We start from the raw sequence: 6,130 nt of genomic DNA, 5'->3' as shown, positions 1-6,130 counted from the left end.
TTGGAAAATCGACACTCATGAACTACACTGACATTTCAGCTTCATTTCCTCTGGGATGGTACTGTAAATTGGTGACCTTTGGTTGTTAGGGCAACCAGATAGGATGCGCACAAAAGGTTGGCACTGAAGCACTGCCAAGTGAGTCTTGGATGCCGTCCAAGACAACACAAAAGGTCACAAGTGGATACGTAATTGATGAGTGTCTGTACTAGTTGAAGCGCCCCCAACAATCACCTCACATGACCAATTCAGAAATATCGAGAGCTTTTTATTTCTCGGAGAAAAGGCCTTCAAAAAAATGTAAACTGTCATATGTTGACTGGGAGATTTCTGAGATATGACTCTGCCAAAAAGCTTATTTTGAGTTTAGCTACTTCAGAATCAATGGCTGCCTCAGGCTCTTTGGGGTTGCGAGGGGGGAGGAAGGGAGCCAAGAGCAGATCCTGAACCAAACTTTTCGGGGAGGAGGATCCCAAAAGTTTTTTGGGGGGAGGCTGAATATGTCAATTTTTGTGTGTTAGCTGTTATGGCCATTTTGAGGTGTGAGGTTACATTTTGGGGCCTTTTTTTAACTGTAAAATGATATAGACCCAACAGTTTTTTTGTGTCCATTTGGGGGGGGTAGCCCTGATGCTCCCCTCCCCCAATCCACCCATGAAAGAGGTTCACACAACAAAAATGTTTCACGGGATAGATATATAAACAGGTCAACAAACATCTACAGCCATGACACAATGAGTGCAAGGCTGACTGGGTTTTTCTACAAACAAGCAGAGGTTACATGAGCAATGGGGGCAGGGACAAGAGAAAATTGAAAGGGGCAGGGAAACCCCTCTTTGCCCCCCTGCTGTCACTGTTTGGAATGCCAGGAAAGCATAAGGCTGAGGACCAAAAAAATGACTAAAACTTGAGGGTGAAACAAAATTTCCATCTTTCTTGAACTGGTTGGTATAGAAACAGAGTCAACTGAATTGGCAATGGAACATCAAGTTGTTCCACTCTAGCCTTGTTGGGGTTTGGCAGGCACACTATAGGAGGGTATAACAGTTGGTTTGGACAAACTGTTTTATGTTTCCTCAAAGTTTTACCCTCTTGAAATAGGGCCCTCCTATCCTCAAGCACACTTGATTATATAGGGGTGCACCCCATTAAATAAATTCCCACCGACACCCCTGATAAATCTCAACACTTCAAAATTCTTTAAAATAAAACTCTCACAGGTGTTGAGGCTGATCAAAATGTCGTCTTTTGTTTTCCTTTCAATTTTTGGCTAGCTGACTGATGACTTTCTGAGAAATTCTCATCCAAAGCAGACCACTTGTAAAATGGTGGATATTTCCCAAAGTGGAGGTCTTCCAATTTGACAGAGCATCTTCTGCAGAACGGCTAAATAGTGCCCCTTTCAGTCCTGACTGTATCCAAATTGCTCAGAACTGGAATTCCTCATTCTAGGCCAGAGGCTCAGTGCCATATTTTTTCAATTCCCCAATTCCATGGCTCTCAGAACTCTCTAATGTAGAATATCTTAAGTACATAACTTTTATTAATGAGCTTGGTGGACAGATGTTTGGTCTACTTACCTGGGTGCACCCACAGAAGCCAGATAATGCCATTTTCAAAGAGGGATTTGTTCTGCCTACGGAACAAAATAGCGTGCTTGATGAGAGTCATTATTCAGAACAATGGCTGGCACTAGTTCTTTTATCAGGACTCCATGAGTAATGGTCGGTCAGTGTACAGTCATCCCATGCCGGGATTGGTCCATAAGCTTTCAGTCTTAGGGGGGCACTTTATTCACAATTTATCCATACACACGTTCTGCACACTCACTGAGTGACTCACTTGCATGCTGCAGTGATTTGGTTTTCCGCTTCTAGCTAGTGGAACATTGTCATCAGCGTCAAAACGTGTCAGCAATAGAAGTGTCACAAAGCTTCATATAATTTGACAGAATTCCCAGGTTTTGCCTTGGCTTTGATTTGTTGTGTGTTACTGTTTTTGTTTGTTGTCCCCTCCAATCAAGGCATCTGCATAAAACCAACTAATCGAATATTAAGATGAGATGGTTAAAGAACCTACACAATGTATGTTCACGTATCTTGACACAAAGATCACACAGACACTGTATATAGGTAATGGGAGACTTGACGGAGATGCCAGTGGCAGCAGACACACCGGTCCCTTTTCATAGTACTGCGCAAGCTCAGAACTATGGGCGCTTGCTCAAAACTACACGTGCTTGCTCAGAAGTGCTGCAAACTACCAACATATTTGCCGCTATACCAAGCATCTAAAAAACTCCCATTAAGTTTGACATATCACATCCAGCCATTACACTATGTGCAACCAACTCTGCAACAGGACTAAAAATTCCTGAAGAGCCCAATAACAAAGTACATGTAGTGTGAATCTTTCTTCATCTCAAAAGTCAGCATGATTTCTCTGCCCACTGAATGATTGTTAGTTTCTCTTATAAAAAGCTAAAGCAGTGTTTTTGAAGCATTGTATGGAGCAGGGTCTTGGTGTAGCAGTGAAGTATAAATAGGGGGCATGGAGGTACACCCTCCCCCTCAGAAATTAGAGAAGGAAAAAACTGGTGACAGTTAACATTGGTCGGTGTTTTACCTTTCAGTCTATGAGAAAATGAGGTTCATATAATTCAGATCCTAATGTGCCCCCTCTAGAAATTGAGGGCCCAAGTGCCCCTGGTACCCTGATTACACCACTACGTACGAATTGCATGGAAATAATGCATCACAGCTATCTTTTGGTAAACCCTTCAAACAACTTCCATTACACGGATATTAACGAGTTGTTATTCCGCTACAGAGTTCATGGTAATTCATAAAAAAACGTGTGAAGTATCAAGCAACATTATCGACATTCCACCAACATTTCCAGTTCAACTCTTCCCTGGGGGGAACGTGACCGTGACTGTTCCCAGGAGCAGCTCCAACGAACAGGCATCACGAAAAAAAAAAACTGAGGTTCTCTTAAATGTGACTGTAAAGTTCATCATTGAAATTTACACTTCCATGGCACATCTAAATTTACCATCAGCGGAGACAACCCAAGTACAAACCTGTCACAATACGTTCCAAGGAACATGATTTTTAAGCAGTGGAGCATCACTGGATGTAAGGCTCTTTGCTGCATTTGATTGGCTACAGATTTGGCTGGTTTCAGTTTGTCTTTAACAAGCCAGCATGCCACTTTGTAGACTATAAGTGTGGTATTTTTTTAATATACAAGTAACTGTAAAACACACTCATACAAGATGACATCAGAGAGTAAGGGAGTTCCACAATTTAGTTTCTGGATTAGACGAAAAGATTGCATTTTCCTTTTTTTCCCTACGATTTTAATTTTTGTTCTTGCTGCCAAAAAATAAAGTATGCTTCACAGGGGAACCTTTTCATTTAAAGGGTCAAATCACAAAAATAAGAGGCCATGCTTCAATTAATCACAGTATGAGTTCAGTTAGGATACACCCTGTATATGTCTCAGCAAAACAAAAGTCCACATCTGCACCTGTGTACCACTACACTGCCACCATATGTTTGGTTAGCACCATCGCTGGTACTGGTTGGTTGCATGTAAATGTTTATGGGGGACGCTTGGTGAGGTGGTCGATATCCACAGCTGGAGACTTACTGATTTGCTACCGCTGGAAAGATTGTGCCGGGAGACCAAAATTTCTATTTGCTTTCATGCCAACTTGATTGATATCCCTTTACAAAAATCTAATGAAATCAGGGTTTGAAATTTCTTTAATACAAAGAGTCATGTCAGCTTCAGGTCTGTGTCATATCCGGTCTCTCCCAGGAGACCAAATGTGTTTTGACAGCTGGTTGTCTACGTATCGATTCAAAACTGCCAATAGTTTAAAACCAGCTGAAAGTTTAAGGTGTAGTCATGCCACAACAATTCACTGTCTTCATGCGACCAAGAAATGCATCCATAAGGACCAACTTGAAAGACACAGTTTAGAAGAGAGCATGATCCATCACTTTAATGGGGGCGACTGGACCAAAGTGTATAAACTACAGTCTAAAGAATCACCCGCCATTTTGTGATTTATTTTTTTAATTTTTTGAGTTGCCAGAGCACAAACACGGGGGCTGGATCTCCATTCAGAATTGCCGACCATTTAAGGACTGTACATGCCCATAAACTGGTGAGTCTGGGTGGGGGAAGGGATCAAATGAACCCCCTGCCTTTCTGTTCACTGATGAGTTCTGATGGGACTTTTTTCACACACAGCATCTTTGAGTAATATATGAGTTTATCAATGAGCAGTTTTAATTTGGAAAATATAAAATCTGAGTAAAAACTATGGTTTATGACCGAAAACTACATTGGAATCAATGGAGCATATTTTTCATAGGGCCCATGCAGTTATAAAATCAACATCATCGTGTTATCAGACCCTACGTCCTACATAGAACCTTTAACAGGACAAGTTCTAAATCTACCATGACACCAAGAATCCTGCTTGCCCCAGTTTCAACTTCTGACCCCCTTCCATCCTAGCCCCTCCTCCCCTCCCCCCACCCCGCCGAAATATGGATTGAAATAGTTGCCACAAGAAATCAGCACTGCCTGAGATTGGCATATTTGTGATACAACGATGAACAATCAATATGATTGTGCGTGACAAAGTTATGATGGATGGCAAAAGCCGACAGTGTGTGACGCAAACCATTCCCCTCCCCTCTTGCTGGCCACTCCCCTTGGCATCCCCCTGTTGAGTGATAGCTGACCACTTAGGCTGTGGCCGCTGAGTCACAGCTACAAGACAAAAATTAAAACTTATTCCCAGGTCCTTGCCTCCACTCATTAGGCCACTCACACACAGTATTTTGTTTATCGGTGACGTGCCACGAAAAACACATGCAGGTTTCATTTTTGCACGTTTTTATCAATAGTTATTGATCATTTTGAGAGTGAAGCTTCAGATCTTGCAAATGTTGGCACCATGCTTTTAAAATCTGTACAAAACTTGTGTCTTCAGCACTTGTTGAGATTTCATGTCCCAAATCAAGTCTGTGGATCAGGGAATAAATGCTTTAGAATGGGGATGGACACAAGAGAACTCACGTAGGCCAGAGTTCCACATCCAGCCAACATTACATACAAGTACTTGCCATCAAACATAAAAATTCCACTTCACATTGTAATTTTCACGGAGGACAAGTTCATCCTGTTTAGGGTAAACTGAAATTGTTAGAGAAAAAAATATTGTGTGCTCGGCAGAAGGAAGTTCTGGCATTTTAAAAAAACAACTCACTTTGTGACGGCTTGCATAATACATGTGTAAACTCTTCACAAAGTCATTTTTTTTACATCATACGGGTCATGTGTATGTATAGGTCACAGGTCACATACACGTACCTGTCATTTTGGTCATACATGAATATAACTACATGTATTATATTACAACTTCCCAATGTTTATAAAACTCAAGAATCATGGTGAATAAAGATAGCCTTTGTTTTATGATATCCAACTATTTGAACTGCAATGTGTGCAGTGCATCCTGGTGACAGTCCTATTGAACAAACCTTTTTTAAGGGGAGAAGGGGGTTAATTCCTCGAGTTTAGAACTTTTCAGACATCCAAACTTGGAATTTCCAATCCTTGCAAATGATAGACTCGGTAGTGGTATGGTTTTCATATCAATTTATCTAAGGCAGCATGCATGCTATATTAAATTTTGCCGCTAATAACCTAATTCAAGTCTAATCACTTCAAGGACAGATGCAACAATCTTCTCTGATTGCCTACTTGAGGGAGTTGATGAGAGAGAATGTGCATCCGTGTAGGGAACATCAGATTAGGAGGGACACTGAGAGTGTTATCCTCCAGGGCCTCGCACACAAAAGCAATTGTAGCCTGTCATAAATTGAATTACGCAGATTGCATCTCCTCAGGATTCAGGTTGTTAGGGCTCACGGCCACACGTGTCTGCTCGGAAATAAAGCAAGAAGACTCTGCTGTCCTCGGTAGCTTGTGCAGCCGACAGAGGTCACATCCCTACCTAGTTTATGTAAGTGAAAAAAAGAACCCCCCCTGCAAAAATAAAGTCTGCAAAAGCTTTTGTCGACAAAGCATTATACAACAGATGAAT

Source organism: Acanthaster planci, linkage group LG09 (genome assembly GCF_054643075.1).
Source record: "Acanthaster planci isolate LZ-2023a linkage group LG09, COTS_SCS, whole genome shotgun sequence".
In the NCBI taxonomy this organism is placed as follows: domain Eukaryota; kingdom Metazoa; phylum Echinodermata; class Asteroidea; order Valvatida; family Acanthasteridae; genus Acanthaster; species Acanthaster planci.
The sequence above is the reverse complement of the archived record's forward strand: the minus strand, read 5'-3'. Positions refer to the sequence as shown.